This window comes from Camelus bactrianus, chromosome 5 (assembly GCF_048773025.1).
Source record: "Camelus bactrianus isolate YW-2024 breed Bactrian camel chromosome 5, ASM4877302v1, whole genome shotgun sequence".
Taxonomy (NCBI): domain Eukaryota; kingdom Metazoa; phylum Chordata; class Mammalia; order Artiodactyla; family Camelidae; genus Camelus; species Camelus bactrianus.
Genome location: NC_133543.1, coordinates 19,243,014 through 19,265,015, shown reverse-complemented (window position 1 = coordinate 19,265,015; position 22,002 = coordinate 19,243,014).

Genomic DNA, 22,002 nt, shown 5'->3' with positions numbered 1-22,002 from the left:
CTCCACATTAAAAGAAAATGTTAACCTATAAATTATCCTCCTCTTTCGGGTGAGGCTAAGAACTCCTTTATAAAGCTCAGCTATGGGGGCAGACTCTCTGTTTATGTGCCTCCCATGCCTGCCCTCCCTCCCTAGAATGGGCCACAGAATCTTTGGTCCATCTTGGTCTCTTCCTCTGTATTGATTAAGATGCTAAGTGTATTTTCTCAGGTGGTTCCCCTTCGTGTTTGCTTAAATATTCTCAGGAAACTAGAGTAATAGAGTGGAGAGCCTCTAACATGCCCTCAGGAGCTCATTGGGGTAGAAAAATAGCAAGTGACTTCCTAGACTCATCCCTCAGTCCAGGAAATTCTGATCATCACCCACCTCTACAGACAGATCCAGCCACAGAGAAGCAGAAGTCTTGGAAGCCTCAGTCTCCCTCTAGTTGACCCCACCGAGCCCTACCCCACTCTGCCTTCCTTTCAAGCCACTCCATTAGATGGGTCAACACATACAGGGAAGGGTCTTCTGAAGACTCTTGTTAGAAGGAGTGCCCATTGACACATTAATCTGAAAGCCCACATTAATCTATCAAATGACCCTAACCTTAACCTTTGACAGCTGAGGCAGAACAGGAAATTGGTTCTGGGGCAGGAGGAGAGGCCGGGAGTGTCGATCATCCCCAGGGGGAAGCTGTCAGGGAAAGACCTTGAGCAGCTCGTGGACTCAAGTGGAAGCCAGTTGCCAGGGACAAAGCAGTGATGATGAGGGGAAACAGAGCCCAAATTCCCCAGTCTTCCACTGTGTTCACAGTTGTCCCCACTTTTAATGCACATGATGTATTAGGAGGTTGCAATGAGTTAGGAAAATGCAACGGGCATGGACGATTTCTGATTCTCTTTTCTACGATGCCCTCACTCCTGTTAACCTTTGTTCTAGTTGCAGAGTTCTTCACAAACCCCAGTTTATTCCTGAAGCTCTGGGGGAAACTCCAGTCTTTGGGGACATTAGTAGGAGGTCCCTGTCCTCAGTCTTGCTATGGACTTACACCCCCAAGTCTACCCTGGGCTCTATGTGGCGGGGAGTGGAGGAGGCTGTGATCAGGCCACTGGGGGTTGCCTGAGTCCAGGCAGGCTTAACCTCCACATGTGCAGTCAATTCTTGATTATCCACACCAATGGTCTGTGACCCAAGCTCAGGTAATCCCAAATAATTGACGATCCAAAAGGAATTTCTTCTTGGCTTTGGAATACTTTCTAATTTTTCCAGCTGCGGATTTCCTTTCTCCCACGTATGCTTTCCTTGGTAGGATATTAAAAATCATTTATGTTCCTTTTAGCTGGGCACTTGGTCTGAGCAATGGCTTGAAGTCAGCTTCAGACTGAAGATTTGCCTACTCCATAGACAAATGATTCCCTTGCAGGCAGTTGAATTTGACAGCATCATATATTGCATAAAGAGTAATCTGTCCAGGCTCGGGTTGTTCATTCATTCATTCATTCACCCATTTGACACCCATGCATTGAGCGCCTACTGTGTTCTAGCCATTATACTATGAATTAGGGATTTAGGGATGAAAGATTGAGCCCCAGCTCTTGAGGGATATACCTTCTACTGGGGCTCAATGGAATAGATTTTAGTATCACCCTCTGCATCTGCCTGTACCCACTACATATTCACTTATCACTCGCATTTGCAGCTTAGTGTCTGTCTAGGCTTTCATTTGAGAAGTTTCAACATTTGCGAGGAAGAGCTGTAGGTGACTACTGGGTTGGGCAGGGCCTCCCAGAGAAAGAAAAAACACAGATTGCTCCCATTTTTGAGGCTCCAAATTTACCAAAAATGAAGAGATGTCAAAACACAGGTATACATACATGATAGATTTTGAATGTTTGCATTTTAGGGGGAGAGCATAGCTCAAATGGTAGAGCGCTTGCTTAGCATGCATGAGGTCCTGGGTTCAATCCCCAGTACCTCCAAAAAAAAAAAAAAAAAGTAAGTAAACCTAACTACCTCCCTACCAAAGAAATACAATAAAATAAATGTTTGCGTTTAAAAAAATTAATATTTGAACACTCCAAAAGTAGAGATAGCATTTATATAACTTTATTTGGAGAAAATGACAAATGTCTAAATTTCAGGCTATTTATGAACGTGAGATCTGGTCCATCTCCCTCCCACTGCCCCCTCACACTCGACCCCTGCCAAGAAAAGCCCTGATTGACAGGAGGGAGGTCTAAATGGGGCTGAGTGGAGTCATTTCAATGCTCACAGGAACCACTGCAAATATGAAGCAGTTGGTTTGTGGCTCTGTGCCCTGTGGTCACAAGGAATAGTTCTCAGAAAGGCAGATGCCTCCTAAGTACTTTGAATCAAAGGGCATCAAATCAGTTGATTTCTACAAAGTCAGCGTGTTCCCACCCAGGGCACCGGAAGGATCCTGATGGAATTTCTGGGCACCGGAAGGATCCTGATGGAATTTCTGGGCACCAGAAGTTGTGTTTAAGTCCAGCCCTTTCTAGTGTCGTCCCTTCCCCCCTCCACACACATTGAGATTAATACTCAGTTTTCTTCTCAAAAAGCCCTTGGAAGATGAGGACATTTTGACAGTGTGAAAATTTGGAGTTAAGGGCCAGAGGGTGTCACTCACCTTATTTCTTTATGTTTGTGAACGTAAAACAGTAAAGAGCACCCTAACCTTTCTGGTGACATTTCACCCATTTAAATTTGTTATGATGGATGCTGTATAATTAATTTTTATCTTAACACCCATTGCTATTCATAGGAATTCTTTCCTGGAGCAGATCAATGAGATGTTTGTAAATTGTTTTTTCAGATCCTATGAGTGCTAGGAGGCATTTTCTCTCTGTGTCGACTTTTTCAGTGTTTGTTAATGTTATGACTTAGAATTATTAACTCCCACCTCCAAGATCTTGGGTCCCCTGTGGGTTCAGAACTGCAGAGTAGTTGGATACCTGAGATGGAAGAAGCCTTGGGCGACCTTCATGGCTCATTTGGTGTATTTGAAATGTCTGTCCGGTAGCCAGGACTCCAGCCTCCGCTCTGCTATTGGTCCTGTTCATACACAGCTTAGCCCTTTGCTTTCCCACAGAAATAGGTGTCTCTTTCTTTGTTTCAATTTCCTTCAGAATTCCTAATGTTTCACTACCTAACTTCTACTCTTCCTTTGCCTTGAGTCTTTCTTTGCTATTCCCCCCACCTAGTTCTCTCTTTCTTTCTAGTTATTTCCAACTGGAATGATTCATGTGTCACACAAATTGGAACTGAAATTTTCGTGGTTGCCAAAAAGACATTCAGAAGTCGATCCTTTAATACTCACATTTCCCGCAGGAGAACTTGTGGGTTAGAGGCATTCTCGTGTGGGTGTGTGTGCGTGTGAGTGTGCGTGTGTGTGAAGGTTTGTCAGTCAAACAGTGAGAATTGGAGGAAGCCACGAGAAGACCAACAGTAATAGACTTGTGGTTGTGGTTGTGGTTGTGAAAAAGCAGAAGATGAGGGAAGACGGTCCCCTTAGGGAAGAAGGTAAGGGATGAAGTGAGTGCAAACTTTCATGAAGTCAAAGTCAGGCTCATTTTATAACGAATGTGATGATTTGCTATCCTTTGATGGAAAAAAACCTCACTGTTTAAATAGGAGCTAACATTTAGCAAGTGTTTATTGTGCCAGGCACTGTGCAAGTTTAAGTACATGTAATGTTATATAAATGCACCTCACCAAATCTTTTTTTTAAATTGAAGTATAGTCAATTTCATTATAGGTTACCACAGGACACTTGACAACATTTCTATGCGTAGGACTTTTTATTGCCCCTACTTTGCACAACGAGGAAGCAGAAAGGTTAAGAATTATTCAATATCTTGTAGCAAACTTTAATGAAAAAGAATATGAAAACAAATATACAGATGTATATGCATGACTGGGACATTGTGCTGTGCACCAGAAATTGACACATCAGAATGGACTGTACTTCAGTATAAACAAACAAACAAACAAACAAACAAACTTGAGTCTCTGTGGCTTTAGAGTCTGAAGTGTTTGGCTATCATCTGCCAATGGCACAAAACTTATCTTTTGAAGTTACTCTCAAAGCATTGGGGACACAAGGACAGTTAGTTTAACAGCCCTTTTCCTTAAATCTATCTCATGACTGGAAGAAGGCAACTGGGATTAACACTGCGCTCTGGTCCAGGTACATGTTGCTGGGTGAGAACCATCCTAAAACTTCCCATTCTGTAGTATCTCATGAGCTTATGGCTCGGGAATTTAGGCAGGACTCAGCTGGGCAGTTCTGCTCCAACTAGCTTTGATGTAGATCACTCACTGGTATTTAGCTGGTGAGTGGGCTGCCCTAGAGGCCCCAAGATGACTTTGATTGCATGTCTGCACTTGGCAGGGATGGGTGGAAGGCTGGGTTCAGTTGACACTATGATCATAGCGTGGTAACTGGACTACTTACACAGCTGCTCGGGGCTCCCAGACAGAGTATTCCAAGACACAGAAAATAAAAGATTCTATTCTTTTAAGTTCTGGGCTCAGAGTTTGCACAGCATCACTTGTACAGAATTTTCAAGCTTACTGAAAGAAGGGGCCACTCTCACTAACTCTGCCCCGTGCATTCCACTTATATCCCAGGCCCCTGCCCCCTCCTCTCCAAGTCTCCTGAAACTTATCTGCCTGAGGTCACCAAGATCCTCCTCATCACCAAATTCAGAGATTTTTTTTTTCTATACAAATTTTATGTAAATTCTCTGGACCGGTGGACCTTGTCAACCATTTCTTTCCTGCAACTCTCCTCTCTGGGTTATTCACAATAGCTTCTTTTCCTCTTCCATCCTTTTAAATGTTGGCAGACCTCAGGGTTCTGTCCTTTGGCTTCTTGCCTTCCCCACTAGTGTTTCTCTACCAGGGACGATTGGGCCCCCCAGGGATGTTTAGCAATGTCCAGAGACAGTTTTGGTCATCACGAGTGGAACGCTACTGGCATCTGGAAGGCAGAGGCCAGGGACGTCGCCAAACACATGCACAGGACAGCTCCATGCCACAAATAATTATCCAGTCCTAAATGTCAAAAGTGCTGAAATTCAGAAATGCTGCTGTGGTTTTAAAAAAGAGGGTACTGGAGAGAAGATGAATCTTGCCAGCTTCCCCCTTTTCGGGAGCTGTATCTGAAAAGAGGTCTCCCTGGTGAACAGCATGGTGTGATGGAAGGGCAAGGGCTTCATGGTAAAGGGGTCTGGGTTTAAATCCCAACTCTCCCAACGTGGAGATCATAACTCTATCTTGTAGAGTTATCTTGCTGCCAAATCAGATAATCTAGATAAAATAACAAGTCCATAGCAGGTTCATAAATGTCAGCCCTTTCCTTTAAACCACATGACACAGCAGATGTCCTCATCACGGCTGGACTTAGGTCACCATTTAAAACTTAGGAGGTACTTACTACACGATAGGAGTTGAGTAAATATTTGCAGAAGGAAATACAAACAAATGAGCCACCTTACCTCTTTAAGGGGTTGGTTGCCCTGGGAGCTCTCTAGCTAAGTAGGTTTTCTTTCTTCTGTCCTTGTGGGACCGAGGGTTGAGAGGTAAATTGCATAGCTCTAATTGCACTGAAGGAACAGCCGTGAGGTTTTATGAGGCTGGGTGGTTGACTCGACATGCCATCCTCCAATTAGAGGGCAGGCGACTGCCCATCCTCTAAGGCAGTAAACGTAGCCTTTCTCTTGCAGTCCCAGCAAGTGGTTGGAATAAATTCAGAGGCCTCTGTGGGCGCCTCTTGGTCCTGAGTCTTGGCACTAATTACAAAAAAAATAGCTTTACCTATTTGGCGGGCGGTGGGGTGGGTGGGACTTTCTCCCTCTGCATTTTTGATGCCTATGCAGAAGCCATCAACACCTAACTTTTTTCTGAGATTCAAAGAAAGAATCATGATGGGGACTGCCCTTTGGGATTTTATACAGTGTAAATCATTGACACTCAACATCTCCCTTCATGTCCTTGTCTCCTTCTGATTCACTTTCCATGTGGTCGTCAAGGTAAGGAAGTTTTGGAAACACAAAAAGCATCATGCACTCTCCCCTACTGCGCATGACATTTAAGATGAGAGCAAAAATATCCCAGCATGTCATACAAACTTGCCTGTGGTTAAGCGTCTTTCCTCTGCGACTCCTCTTTCAGATCTCCCTCACTTCTGACTGGGTCAAAGACCCCTCACAGAGATGTGGGCCTCTCCTTCATGGTCCTTGGCAAAGTGAGACAATTTTTCAGTTATTAGTGTCCTTCTTTGATTAATATCAGTTTCTCTCTCATAAACTCTTTGCTCCCAGGCAGCAGAGGTCGTGTGTCTTTTGGCTTTCCATTGGGTCCCCAGAGCCTGACACATAACATCGGCTCAGTAAATACTTCTTAAAGCAAAATGGATGACATCATTAGTAAGTATCACTTCCCCACTTCAGCCTGGGACCCAACCCAAACCCACTTTTGTTAAAATATGTAGCAACCACTTTTAGCCAAAGAAGAAGTGAGACAGAAATAAAACAAGTTCATTGATGACGATGATGGTGACAGATAATATGCACGCAATATTAATAAATAATTAAATAATAGAATAATTATACCTAGAAGTTAAATCTTAGTATTTATTGAGTGCTTACTGCACGCCAGGTATTGTGCTAGGTAATGAGGGTAAAATATGGAGCAAAATTAGATATGGTGCCTTCCATGTATTATCTCATTCAGCAGGTCCATTAATTAGGTACAATTATTTTCTCATTTTGTAGATGAGAAATTGTGGAAGCTTAAGTAAATTGTTCACGATCATATAGCCAGTAAATTGCTGACAGAGCAGGTATTTGGACCCAGGAGTGACTCCAAAGCTATTAACCATTCACTTGCATAATTTTAGAAGAAAAGGGATTAGGTTAGGTTAATGCGTCGACCTAAGAGGTAATATCTATCAGTGAATGCCGCAGATACTAACAGACCCACTGCTATCCACAATGGATTGAGCATGACTGCGTGGCAGACACCATTTTAGGTACTCTATGCACATTTTCTCTAATCTTCAAAGCAATTCTACTGGTCGATATTATCATCTTCACTTTGCAGGTGAGTCAACAAAGGCCCGGGTAGGAGGAAGAGGCAGGCAAGAGGGCAAAGACAGGTGGGACACTTGAAAACCTTCCAGCTTTTAAAGTCTTTAATACAACTTTTAAATTATACTTTAAAAGCAAGAAAACCTTTGAATTCAGTCAGACACACCAAACCCAGACTGTGCAACGTTGAGACACTGAATCATGGACTTTTACAACTGAAAAAGACCTGAGAGATCATCTAATCTAAACCCTTCACGGGCCTTCTGGCTGAGTATAAAATTAGCTGACTCTTAGGCAGCTCAGAACTTTCATTTTATTCAGATAACATTATGATTTATAGGCCAATCACAACTTGCCATTTTAAACCACCTACTCAATTTAAATGAATTAGTAACCACTTCAATCAATTTATCACTACATTTGCATATAAGAAAAGTATATTCCTTTATAAATATTTTGCATTTGTTAAGAGTTACTAATTTAGGTGGGCGGTCACCAACAGGGTTCCTCTTCATGGAGGAATGAGATATGAATGCGATTTTTTTATCCAAAGAAGTCCCAGGATCTGAGGCACACATGTATTCCAGGGGAGGAAATCATATTCCCAAATTCCTTGCTCCTTCCCTCCCTCCCTCCTTCTCTTCCACCTCCTTTTTCTCTCTTTTAACCCCATGCCGCAGCTGCTTTCTCATCTTGAACAAGTGAGGATAGGTCATATTTCAAAGCTTTTGCCCTCTGGTCATTCACAGAATCTAGAATGCTTCTGACTCCCCATGCCATTCAAAAGGGGTACCTTAGAGAAGAAAAGATGACATTATCGGTGAAATTGAAGGCTCACCTGAAATTACTTTAACAGGAAAACCCCAACTCCCCAGGGAGAAATGTCTGCAAAGATACTGCTGGGAGCTCAGAAGAAAATATTATGTTCTAACCTTTTAAAAATTAATCCAACTATTAGCAGGGATCCCAACTGTATTTCATTCAGGCCATAATATGAAAGATACGATGATTAAACCAAGACAAATGTAGTGTCATAAGCAAATGTCACGCCATAGATTTACCTACCAACAAGACATTGGCATGGTTCAGGTCAGAGGTTAATTAAAGACATCGAAAGGTCATTCTGTGATTAGGTGAAAGCAGACTTTTAATAGGGCATCAGTCCGACCCACACTGACAGAAGATTTATGCCAGCCGCGATGACACCGCCACGAATCCTGCTGATAACGAGAGCCTCAATATTGGACTGAACAGAATGATGAATGGAGCACATATCTCCTCACGCTTCTCATTACAAGCTCTTTCACTCCTGGTGGCACTTAGCAGCGTTTATTTACTGGGGTTTGAAGGTGCGGGACAGCGGAACAGTATATCTAATACTTTTAAATGTAGACTTGAAATATAAAAATGAAACGAGATAAGATTAGCTCTTTGAATAATTGCACAGCTTTCCTTCCAAGATTATATTCACTAGTACTAACATTATTTTGCCCCCCTAATGTTCTCCTAGTGTGTGAGCAGTTCAAGAAAATTAATTGTCTGAGGCAGAAGGTCAGAGGGAAAAAATTACTGATAAGCATTCAACATGATATAACATAGCACCTCACCACATTTTGCCTTCCAAAGCCCTCAGTATATGAACAAAGGATAATATAAAGACACGGATATACACATTCTCCCCAATGCCATATTTAGGGGTGCTTAAATGCTGTTCTTCTTCGGATTCGATTAGGTAGAGGATCTAGAAAGGAAGCCAAATAAATGAAAAATAAATAAAAGTCAAACAAACAACTTATAATATTGCTCAGCTGAAGGCAAATGTAAGAGAAACAAAAGTTCTGATAAACAACGTTTACTTTCCCATGAAACTCCTTTTCAACATGTTATATATTTATCAAACCACCAGAGTGTAAATTCTATGAATAAGTCCCAACACCTCTCAATTGGTAGACGTCATGAAAATTCTAACTACAGAAAATTGTTAGTATTATCAAAGGGCTCCTTTCTGTAGATTCAAACCTACCTGCTGCTGCAATTTCACAATAGAAAAATCAGACCCTTTCTGCTTGGGCCACCAACCAGGGGAAGATCACATCACATCTCACCCCAAGCCATGGCTTACATGTATTCAGGAATAAAGATGAGTCAGTCTGAATGGAAGTGGAGGAGCTGGAGACCTGCTGTAGGAGAACCCTGAGAATGTTTCCTTTCCTTTTTGCAGGCAATTGTATTCAAGGGTAGAGAACAAATCGTAGGTGGATTTATACAAATGAGTTACTCAGCCCACCATTTACAAACCCTTGGAGCCATGAGAATGCAATTATCTGTGTGTGTCAACCAAGCACACCCCATGGGGACCCACTTTTTAGCACTGAACAAAGTAAATGAGCACTTTGAGTGGCTGATTTAACCCCATCTGAGTGTATAAAACCTGCTAATAGTGAGGAGGATTTCCTTGTTGGCATTTTTAAAAATTGAAGTATAGTTGATTTACAATGTTGTGTTAGTTTCTGGTGTATAGCATAGTGATTCAATTTTTACATATATATGTAAAAAATGTATATATATTCTCTTTTTCATATTCTTTTCCATTATGGTTTATTGTACGATATTGAATGTAGTTCCATGTGCTATGCAATAGGACCTTGTTGTTTATCTATCTTATGTATGGTAGTTTGTTATCTATTAATCCCAAATTCCTAACTTATCCTTCACCCAACTCCTTTCCCCTTTGGTAACCATAAGCTTGTTTTCTATGTCTGTGAGTCTGTTTCTGTTTCAGAAATAAGTTCATTTGTGCCATATTTCAGATTCCATATATGTGATGCCAAGTGGCATTTGTCTTTCTCTTTTTGACTTACTTCACTTAGTATGATCATCTCTAGGTCCATCCACATTGCTTCAAGTGGCATTATTTTATTCTTTTTATGACTGAATAGTATTCCATTGTGTGTATATACCACATCTTCATCTAATCATCTGTTGATGGACATTTAGGTTGCTTCCATATCTTGGCTATTGTAAATAGTGCTGCTGCGAACATTGGGGTGTGTGTGCCTTTTCAAGTTTTCTCCAGATATATGTAAGGGCTTCTGTTACCACTTCTAGCTTAGGATTTCCATAGGCCCTGACTAGTGTTCCCTGGACAAATCTTCAGAATAGATGACATAGCCATGCAAAGAGTTTCTTGTCTCCTCTATTCTGATCCATCAGAAGCTCATCATATAGACAACCTCCAGTATTAAAATGACAGGCCATTGCAAAGCCACCCTGCCTGTGACCATAGGTCTCAGCCAGGCCACTCATTCCACCAAGTAGCCATTAGGAAGCCCAGAGTAATGGCCATCAGAGAACTGTATTGTTAGAATAAAAATTTAACTCAGTAAATTTTAAAGATCTTATTAGCTTTATTTAGTGAATCATGAATTAGGCAGCATCACATCTAGGACACAGAGAGAAACTCCAAAGAGCTGTACAAAATGAAAGGCTTTGTAGGCAGAAGGGAATAGTACAAGGAAGTTATGGCAGCAAAGAGCAGGTTGGTTGTAGCAAAGTCACCTTCCTTTAGGGGACAGCAGGTTCTACTGGGCAATCTCCTCACTAGTGTGGTCCAGGTGATTCCAGGCTGACTGGTTTAATGTTCCATTCATGGGAGAGGATGAAACTGCAATTAGGTTAGGTATTAAGTCTTGGTTTGGTGACAATGAACTTAGCACAAGCAACTCCAGTTGGGGCCTGTTTTATCTTTTTAAACAATTCTCTGTTGATCAGACTCTCAACCTGAGAGGTGTGATGGGAACTTAAGGCATTACCACCATTCCCAGATACTGCTCTAAATTTCTTGTAGTTTTGGCTGATCCTTTGTGTGGTATTTACAGATCACTACTTCAGGTGGACATTTTTTATCTTGATCATTCTCTTCTTTCCTTTTCTGACATTATAGTTTTAGGGACATCATGTGCTTGCTTTGCAGAGGCTGTGAACATACATTTAAAGCTTTTGAGAGAATACAGGACACTAGGGAGATGACGATGGTTATTTATAAACAGGATAATTCCCACTATCTGGAGGGCACTTAGAAGTGATGGTCTCTAAGACCCAAACCAGTCTAAATCAAATAAATCAGAGAAAGACTCCATTGAAGGAACAAGTGGCTTGTTCAGTGATCTTATTTATGCAGCTGAGTTTCACCTTCCCTAGGAGTGTTAATCCAAGTGCAGCATGTGGTGTTGGCCACAGCCCAGACACCTCCTTGCTCAGCTCAAAGATAATCAAGGGATTATTAGCAAGAGCAACTTTGACCAGAAAGCCTAAGGATTTTTGCTGGATAGCTATTGTCTTAGCAGTGGGTTCTGCAATATCTTCAACAGTTAAGGAGAGATTGCTGATCCCAGCTTCATTCATACTCACTCCTAACCAGGCAAGAAGGGATCTGCCAAAGGAAGTGAATTCTGAATCAACCTGACAATATAAGTTCGGGGGAGTTGACCAATGAGTTGTTTCAGTTTGATTGTGGACAGTTAAGGACACAGATAACCTACAAGGCATTGCTCGGTTATGCACCAACCATCTAGGCATTCACAGGCTCAAGGAGAATGATAACCAACACAAACAAAGAAATTTTATTCGGGCACAAACCACTCCCACGAAGGTGACACCGTTGATGGGTTCATTTGCAAGGATTGTCGAATTTGCCTATTCAAGCCAGGAGTCATTTAGGCTTTCAGGACTCTTGGGAAATAAAGCTCCTAGCCTGAAATAAAAAGTTGTTCTAAATTCTTTGCAAAGATGAATAATGCTGGTGATATCTTTTCATGATTGAGGGCAGATCTAAATCAGATCATATAAGAATATCAGATAATAAGAATGTGGAGATGCAGATGTTCTATGATTTGCATAATTATTTGTGTCAAATTGGGCAAGTACAGTTATAACAGGGGGAAGGTCAAAACAAGGCTCTGGATGTTCTGGCTAGAAAAGTCAGACTGTAAGTGACTTCTTAAGAGGCTCAGTTGTAGTTTATGGTGACATTGGGAATAGAAGAAAAATTAGTCACAGGAAGGACCACGGGGTCTCTAGCATAATGGACAGATCAGAGTTTTTGATGACAAATCCAGCAGGCTGAAAGGTTGCCCTCCCTTAGTAATGGCCTGGGAGATAAGGATGCCAGAATAAAGGAAAGGGAGAGAAGAAAGGGTTTCATGTTTAGGTAAAGTAGGAAGTCTTGATCTAGTATCGTGGGTGGAAGCAATCTACCTTCATATCAGCTACTTCTTTTCCTACTCAACTTGATTTAGGACCAGATAACATGTAGAGCCCTCCTCAGCTGTGCAATGTGTATCCAGGGTTCAAGGCCATCTTGTTTCACCATCGTGTCAATGGTTAGGAGCACTTGGTAAAGCTCTTTTTCATGAGTGTCACTTTTCAAAAACATCAGAGTAAAACAATAACTATCTATTAATGTAAAAGACTTAAAAATGCCCATTGTTAAAGATCTGATGAGAGTTTACTTGATAAGTAAATGTAGTTATTTCTGGGATATACAGCATTTTAAGATAATAACTGAAATCATGACTGATAATATTATACCAGACATATCAAATTTCCAGAAATTTCATACAATTTGGGAACGTATAACATATACCTATGCAAATATAACTTAAAGAAGGCTTCGTATTACTTCTTATTTGACGATACTTCTCATGTATTTAATATATCAAATAATTAGCCTAATTAGTTTAATCTGTCTCTCTCTTTCTCTGTCGCCTTCTCTTTCTCTCTCTCTCTCAACATCTCTCTTTTTACAATAAGAGAGAACAATTCTTTTGAGATGTCCCAGGGGTCTTCTGGAAAATCCCAAAGTTAGTTTCAAATAAAATAGACTTCATTCATAATTTGATTTTGGGAAGTGTGTCAGAAATATCAAAAATTTTGGATACTTGACTAAAAAGATCACAGATCATTATGAAACAATGCTCAATTATCCATTTAACTAAAGTGACAGTAAAAGATGTTAAAGGCAAACACATAAAGTCACACAGCTAGGAACACAACTTAAATCTGTTAATATTAAGAAGATTAAATTTTCTTAATTAATCAAAGTGTTGATAAAGACAATATGGAGCACAGTAAATTATTTTGATAAGATACAGAATCTTTGCTGTCTAGACAGATTACTTAAAAGGTAAAGAAACTGTCCCAATTTTCTTATCAAAATAGAACAAAAATCCAATAAAAACTTTGTCCTTGTAACACAGAGGAATTTAACTCTAATTTTGCATTAGTGTACTATTGATATTAAAATTCATTTTTTGACTTAAATAAATTCATTCCAATCTTAGCCAGCTTGACCACATATAAAATTCCTTTCCAAAGATTCTTTTTCACAAATCTACAACTTATAAAATGTCTCTTCAAATTTTTTAATATGTCTTTTCCGCTTTATCATTCTGGAACAATCAATCATTTTACTTTCCTTACCTACTTTTCATACACAGCTGTTTTCTTTCACACTTATTACTTCTAAGTAGTTTTAATTACATGTATTAATTAAAAATTTGAATCCTTAGAGTCCTTAATTCCTAGTGAAGGCTAAGCTGTAAGCAGTTGTGGACTGTCTATTACAGTAGCATTCTGCTGTGAACAAAAAATACTTCAAACCATATCAATAAACAAAGAATGCTGAAGCCATCAAGTCATCAGCCGCTGCCTCCACCTCCCCCCCGCCCCCAGTGAAGACAAGCCTGCAGCCCAGCCTCTGCAGCCACTCACAATGGTGCACCCAGAGGGGACTCAGAACAAGAAAGGACAGGATACTGGCCCTAGATAGCTAGGTGCTTGTCAAAGGAATGATTTCAATAAGCCCAAATGTTTGCTTCCTCCCATACATAGAAAAGCGCTAAATTCTTTAACTTGAGATGCCTGGTTTTCTTTAGATAACAAGTAATCTTTTATTGTTCCAACTACCTGGTCTTTGTTGTAAAGCTCCTATATATCCTAGCTCCTCTTCTACCTCTTGGGAGCAGTCCCTCAGAGCGATCTGAGAGGCTGTCGTCCCTGGCTCGAGTCCTCCAGCCAAATAAAACATAACTCTCAACTTTTAGGCTGCACATTTATTTCAGTCGACACTGAATTGGCAAACTTATAAAGACATTTTATAATTTCTAGAGACATACTTCTTCATAGCACAATTTTTCAACGTGGCACAAAACATGTTCACCAATAGAACCAAATATCTTAAGTTTCCTGGTAATAAGAAGCCAAAAGTAGATAAACTTGTGTTTGGTAATTAATGTTTCAATGTTTTATTTTATTTGGAAATGATCTTGATATTTAGACTACCCATAATTTAATTAACTTAGCAAAACTCTTAAGTTTCAAGTTATCAGAAAGATTTGGGGAAACTATTTAAGTAGACATACCACAAAACACAATTATTGCTAAAAAGTCACATAAAAATTCTTATCTCAATCACATCTATTTAATTCACTTATTCCTAACAATTATGTTTAGACTACTCCCCAAAAAAAACTTCATGAGGCAGAAGACAAAGTCTGCCATCACCCCAAACTATTTTTCCTGCTGAAAAATTCTGTAACAGAGATAACATGAAATTATTTGGTTAGTAAACCCAGGTTGAATATGAATTGCATATCTGCATTATTTTCAATAATATCAATGTTGATAACTCTAAAGACATGTCTATTTTAATTAAACCAACAAACGTAAACTAGCTTTTATTTACTGAATATTATCCTAGATCATAATGTACTTGAAAAATAGTTAGAGGAGTTTTTTTTTTAATTTCTGAGAGTATATGTAATTTATATAGTGCTTGCTTGTTTTTAAGCCAACTAAATAGAGTGCTTTACAAATTAATTTTAGCAATACCATCTGAAAGTAGAAAAAAATCACGCATCTTTAACATACATTCATAAACGCACATAAATGTACAGACAGACACAGAGATCTTATAGCTTTCATTTTAAAATTGTAGCCTCATGGATATGGTAATATAAAACTCACTAGTTTATAAAAGAAGTTGGATTTAAATTGTGTTTTGGCAAACGGAGTAAGTTAAGTTTACTTGCCCAGATGGTAAACTTTTTACTAATAGTTTTGAGGAAGACACTTACAATTTGTCATTTGCCTGAGTTCCAAATAACTTTTCCCCCTTTTGTTTTTCTTCTGATAAGAATTATTTTCCTAATGTTTGTATTCCAAAGGGATGGCCTAGATGAGAGTCCCTGGAGAAGGCCAGGTAGAACATTTACATCTCAAAGGCACAGAGAAAGAATGCAAATTTCTCCAAGAAGGACTTTTGTTTTCCAAGGCCAGAGTTTTTATCAGTCTTTTAAAATAAATATGGGAGATTAGGGCTTTGCAAAAAAGGTAGGTGAATTTTGAGTTGTTTCTGGAGCCAAGTTTCTGGTCTTACAAAGATTTGTTAAGATAAGGACAGTTGCTCTTAATTCCTCAAAGAATTGGTTTGCAGCCTAGATGATATCAAAGGGCTGATCCTTCCACCCAACCACATTATCTTCAATTTGCTTTTTTATGTCAGGGAGGAGATTTCCAACTAAGACAGAAATCAAAAGATTTTTATGTTCTGGATTTAGAACCGTTTGTCTTTGGAATGTTTTAGTAAATTCTTTCACAAAGGCCTCAGAAGGTTTCTCTGTCCCTCTGGGTGCACAGTTTTAGTTTAGTTTAGGGAAGGAGGCTGAAAATATTTCTAGCAGTATTGAACAATCCCATGGACACAAGAGGTGTTTCCAAAGAAGGTGCAAAAATATTACTCTCCCAAGATGCAGAGCACTCCCCAAGACAGCCAAATAGACAGTCCCCCTGAATGCTGGCAATAGAGTAGCTGCAGATGGAGTTCTGCCCACATTGCTGATGGTTACCAAGCTGAATCCTCAGGACACAAAACAAGACACACAAGAGGGGAGCACCTGTCACCGGGAGAGGAAGGATCAATAATCAATGGGTCTGAATTTGGAAAGAATAGGACCACATGAAATTTTATTTTTCTCTTTCAACAGGGTGTTACTGAACTCAGGTCCAGCTGCTCACCACTCAGAAACCAAGACTTGGGAGAGACAATTGTGATAGAAAGGAAAGTTGCTTTTAATCAGAATGCCGGCAATCCAGGGCGACGGTGAACTCAGTGTCTGCAAAAACCAACTCCAAAGATTCTGTTCAGCCATGAAAGTTTTAAAGGGAAAAAGGGGGTATTTTAAAGGGAAAAATCTCAGTTAATCACTGAGACAAGGGATCAGATTTGTCACCATCCTCCCTTCCTTTAGGGGTTCTGTTAGACAGATTACCTCACTAGTGCTGACCCAAGTAATTCCTGATTGACTGGTTTAAGATTCCATTCCATTCCTGAGAGAGGCTGAAACTGTAATTAAGTGAGGTATTAAGTCTTGGTTTAATGATATGGGACATATCAAAAGTGACTCAATTTGGGTGTTTTGTCTCTTTTTTAACACCACTGATCAATTTCTGCCAGTCCACATTCTGCCTGCTAGTACCCATGGAACCCTTCAGTAGTTTGTCTGTGTGTGTGTGAGTGTGTGTGTGTGTATTTTGCAGCTGTTTTGGGGTTGTTGGAATCAGTATATAGTAGATGGGGAAGTATTAAAGTTATGCAATTTGTATACAGAAATGATAATATTTTCCGGGCTTCCAGGAAGAAATACATAGCTATCCTTTTGAGGTTTATTTTACGTTCAGAGAAAATTTGAAACTAATCAAAGTAAATAGCCTGTGTCCACTTCCCATCACAAACCACTAGACTGAAATGGTATGAAAATAACAAGATATCATTTACTCTTTCTTTTTGGGTACCAGGAACATCTTACAGAGAATTTGGGTAAATTGTGCTCTTTCCAAAAAAAAAAAAAAAACCATGAAAAAATTGATTGATAAGTTAATATTTATTGATAGCCTATTCTGAGCTAGGAGTTACAAAGTATTCAAAATAAGTCATAGACCCTGCCCTCAGGGGGCTTAACCATCATTGAGAAGACACACAGAAACATCAAAGTGTGAGTCCCAACATAAAGCATTTGCTAAGTACTAAAGAAGTGGTGTAGACCAGAGTTGGGCAATTTTTTTCTGTAAAGAACAGATAGTAATTATATTAGGCGTGCATTTCTTATGGTCATTGGGCTAGCTCCACTACTCAGGTCTGCCCTTGCAGAGAGAAAGCAGCTCCAGACAGCACATAAGCACATAAATGAATGGGCGGGACTGTGTTCCAATAAAACCGTATTTACGAAAATAGACGGCAGGCTGGATTTGGAAGGAGGACCATGCTTTGTGGAGCTCTGGTTTAGACATTAAGTAGTGTGCATATTTAGAGAATTGAGAGAGTTTAACAGTGGGTAGAAAGGGAAGTCTTCGTGCAGTAGGAGGAGATTGAAGACTAAGCAGGAATTAGGTAGAGAGGTGATCTTCTGGGTGGGAACACTGTGAATAAAAGCTATGTATAATTGCAAGGCTTTGTGAGAAAATGGGTGGGAGTAAAATTAGAAAAAATGGGCTTCTCTGTGAAAGCACCCCAAGAGGGAAGGGCATTTGCACTTCTGACAAGCACTTGCTGAGAGATTAAATACACAATTTAGGTCCTGAGATGCATATTCCTAGAGCCATGGGGCCCAGTTCAGTTCCTTTTGCCCTTCCACCACGCTGCTTTTCTAGCCTATCTCTTTCTGTAGGATTGGCATTTCCCGCCCCAGGGCACAGAGATGTCAGCCTACAGGAAGAATGAAATTTGCTGTTGAGTACTGGGGTGAGTCACTTTGTGATGATTTTTCTATATGGTCAAGAGTGGCACACCAATCCAAGTGACGGAGGTACTTCTGAATGTCTGTGTCTCTGGTGACAAGAGCTCTCAGTTTAAGCAAACCCTTATGTCAAAGGGTGGCATTTCTTAAAGTGTATTAATCAGAACACTAGTCTGGCCAAATGATTCCAGGAAAAGGGGGTTCTATGGTATAAACAATGCTTTCTTTTGGATGTTGACCAGGTACATTGGTAAATTAAAGGGCATGAGAAGATCTGTTGCAAAGAAGTCTGTTTAACTTGTATAACCGTAAATTTCCCAAACACTTGACCACAGAACCGTTTCCCATGGAGCATCTGTGACCATCTCGTGGCACCCGTTTCGAAAAACAATGCTTTAAGGAAACTGATGTGAATATAAATATTGCTAACAGGTACTAGTTGTGGCTTCAAGTTAACATGAAAGACAAAATGGGGGAGAGAGAATATAAAAAAATTCAGATAACTCAAGCATGGATTGGAATACAACCTTCTTATTTGTTGCACCCATTTGAATTCTGTTTGTCCCAACCTACCCCCAGCATTCTAGTTTCAGGTGAACAGGAGTACTAGAGTGCTGAGATAGGAAAGCAAAAAATGGGGAGCAGGAAATTTAAATTTATTTTCTTCTTCTTTTTTCTTGTTGTTGATGTTAAACTTCTGTCTTTGTCCCCTTCTTCCAAGTCCTTCTGGAGCCTTTGTTTGACTGAAAGCATGAAAATGATTGTCATCTGGAGCTATTCACGGCAGGCGGAACTGAGCTTAGAGGGAAAACAAATGTATAATTAGCAAGAACGTAAACATCCCCATCCAAGCCCAACTCTCCTTCTCTGTAGGGCAGACGAAGAGATGTGCAGAGGAGCTAGGCAACCCAGAGTCTCATTGAAGTATCTGGAGGATTCAACTGGGAAATTCTGTGCAATTTGCTGCAAACAAGTCAGACATTACAATCTAATTAAGTATAACCCTATGTTGAAGAGGATCTACTTAGCATTTCATAGCATTTCCTTTTCCTTCTCTATTTTCATTTCTTCTATGTGCTTCTGAAACATCCTTTCTAATTTTTATGCACTGTCCTGCTGTCTGGTTTTGTCAGCTTCTTCACTTGGCACGTAAGGATCTACTGTGTAACAAGTATCAGCGAGTCAGTGAAGACTTCGACATGATCCTCACTGTTGAGAGGCTGATATTCAATATGGCCAGAGAGACACAGAGGTAATAAATGCAGTCAAATGTTTAGATGTTATGTTCAATATCTGCATAGGGGTAAGAATGATGCAGGAAAAATGGATGTGGAGTGTGAGGAGGGCCGTGTCCCAAGTCTCAGCTGAGTCCCTGGGATGTCAAGTGTGGATCCTTGGCTTCAAACAGGAAAGAATTCAAGAGCAAGCCACAGCTGAGTAAACGTAGATTTATTCAGAGAGATGCATATTCCACAGGCAGAGTACAGGCTGTTTCAGAAGGCAAGATCAAGGCCACGAGGTGTGGGGGCTGGGTGCTCAGATTAGAGTAAAAGTAGGTACACACTCCATAGACAGAGTGTGAGCCATCTCCGAAGATGAGGGAGAGAGAGAGGCGGCCACGAGGCACAGTGTTGCTAGTTTTCATGGGCTCGGTAGCTTCATATGCTAACAAGTGGGAGGACTGTTCCAACTACCCTGGAGAAGGGGCTGGGATTCCCAGGAATTTGGCCACTGCCCATTTTTTGACCTTTTATGGTCAGCCTTGGAACTGTCATGGCGCCTGTGGGAGTGTCATTTACCATGCTAATATATTACAGTGAACGTACAATGAAGCTCAAGTTCTACTAGAAGTCAAATCTCCCGCCATCTTGAGCTTCAAGGCCTACTGGGGGTTGAATCTTCCACCATTTGGTTGTTAATTGTGTCATTCCTTGAATGGTTGTGCCCTGCCCCCTTCCCTCCTGTCTCGGGAGGATCCAGGGGAAGCAGTTGCGGTTCTACCTGGATATGCCAGGGGAAGTTTCATGCCGAAGATGACCTTAGAACCAAATCTTTAAGAATGAGCAAGGAGGGTGTAGATCAAACAGAAAGGTACTCACATCCTTCAAATATGTGTTGCTGGTTAGTTCCATGTGCAGTTGGATGATCAGCAAAACCTCAAGCCCACCCCATCCCTTTACTACCTTGTAGATAAGGGAACTTTATCATCAGGGACCTTCAGAGTGAAGTGTGTGAACCCAGGATGAGGGATGTTCAAGATGATCCACTAGAGTGTAGAAAGGAAATGTCCGAACTTTAAAGATGTTATCTCATCTCTTCGAAACTTCTGTTTTTGAAATTTCTATTTTTGAGTTTTATGATGTGTCTATGAATATCATTGTCTATGTTTATGACTTATAAATAAATATAAATTTATTGAGGGGTGCAGGGTGCATTTTTTTACTGATGCGGTGCAGGATCCAAGAGCTTGTAGACCACCTGTATGTATTATTCATCTAGGAAGTGGTTGCAAATATCTTAGATTTTATCTTTATTCAATAGACTATTCCTGAGAGTTTTCTTAGACATTATTTTTTTTTCTTTTAGTAACAGTAACACACTATTTTATGCCTCTAATATGTTCCAGGTTCTGAACTAGGCAATTTGCATAAAGTACCTCAGTTAACCTTATAATAGTACTAATAGTATAGGAAAACTAGCCCAGGATGTGATTGAAAAACTGAGGACCATAAAAGTTTAGTAATTTCCTCTAGATTAAAAGAGGCAGAGCCAGGGTTGAAATTACACGTAGTCTGACTTAAATGCCCATGTGTTGAACGATTAACAGTCGTCTTTTTAAGGTCAACAAAAATAAGTTACTAACATGCTTGCTTTGTTTTGTTGGAGGTGGTAGAAATTAAGTATTCATAGCCTTTTGCACCTATAATTTTTCTATGAAAATGCATATTCCTGTAAGCAAAAGTGAACTCTGATGCTTATTAGGTTATTCATCCTTTTATAATTGCATTTGGTTTTTGAAAATGTGTCTCTTCTTTGACTAGAAAGAATTACCCATCTGTGGTAATTTATCATTAATAGAACACTTATTTAGTACTTATTATGTGTCAGAGATTAAGTCCCCAGTTAAGTAAGAACTCAGAGTAATAGCTAGCAGGTCATGAAGTAAGAATTCTAACCCAGGCAGTCTCTTTGGCTTTGGAACCCATGCTATTAACCATTAAGCTATGATCCCGCCCCATAGAAGGGCACCCAGTTTTCTCAACAAGAATGCTTATTGCAGCATTGTTTGTAATAATGAAAACCTGAAAGCAAACTAAATAGCCATCAATAGCAGCCATCATTATATTCCATTCCCTGTGGCAATCCATGTGGAATGGAATACAGTAAACACGATGCAGCCAGTAGAAATGCTAACTGTTTTGGTTTCTTGGGGCTGTCATAGCAAATTAACCCTTACTTGGTGGCTTAAAACAAAGGAATTTATTCTTTCACTGATCTGCAGGTCAGAAATCCAAAATCAAGGTATCATCAGCGTCAGACTGCTTCTGAAGGCCCTAGGAAAGAATCCTTCCTCTCATCTTCCACCTTCTCGTGGCCCCAGGCGTTGCTTGTAGCTACGTCCATCCAATCTTTATCTCATCTTCATATGATCCTCTCTCTGTGTCTGCGTCCAAATCTCCCTCTCCTTTTCCTTAAAAGGACACCAGTCATTGGATTTAGGGCCCATCCTAAATCCAGGATGATTTTATCTGTGGACCCTTAATTAATTAAATTTGCAAAGACACTCTCTTTCCCAGTAAGGTCACATTCTGAAGTTCTGGGTGGACATAAATTTGGGGGGACCCTATTCAACTCACTATATTAGTTGAAACCTATATTTATTGAAATGAAAAATGATATATTATTAAGTAAAAAATCCACGAAATTGCAGTATGCTTAGCATGATTTCATTTTTATAAAGAAGTATATGTTAACCTGTGTGTATACAACACACAGAAACATGTTTAGAAGAGCGTACACCAAAATGGTAATACTGATTATCTCTGTGTAGTAGCATTATGTGTGATTTTTGCTTGTCTATCATTTTGTATACAATCTGAGTGTTTTGCTGT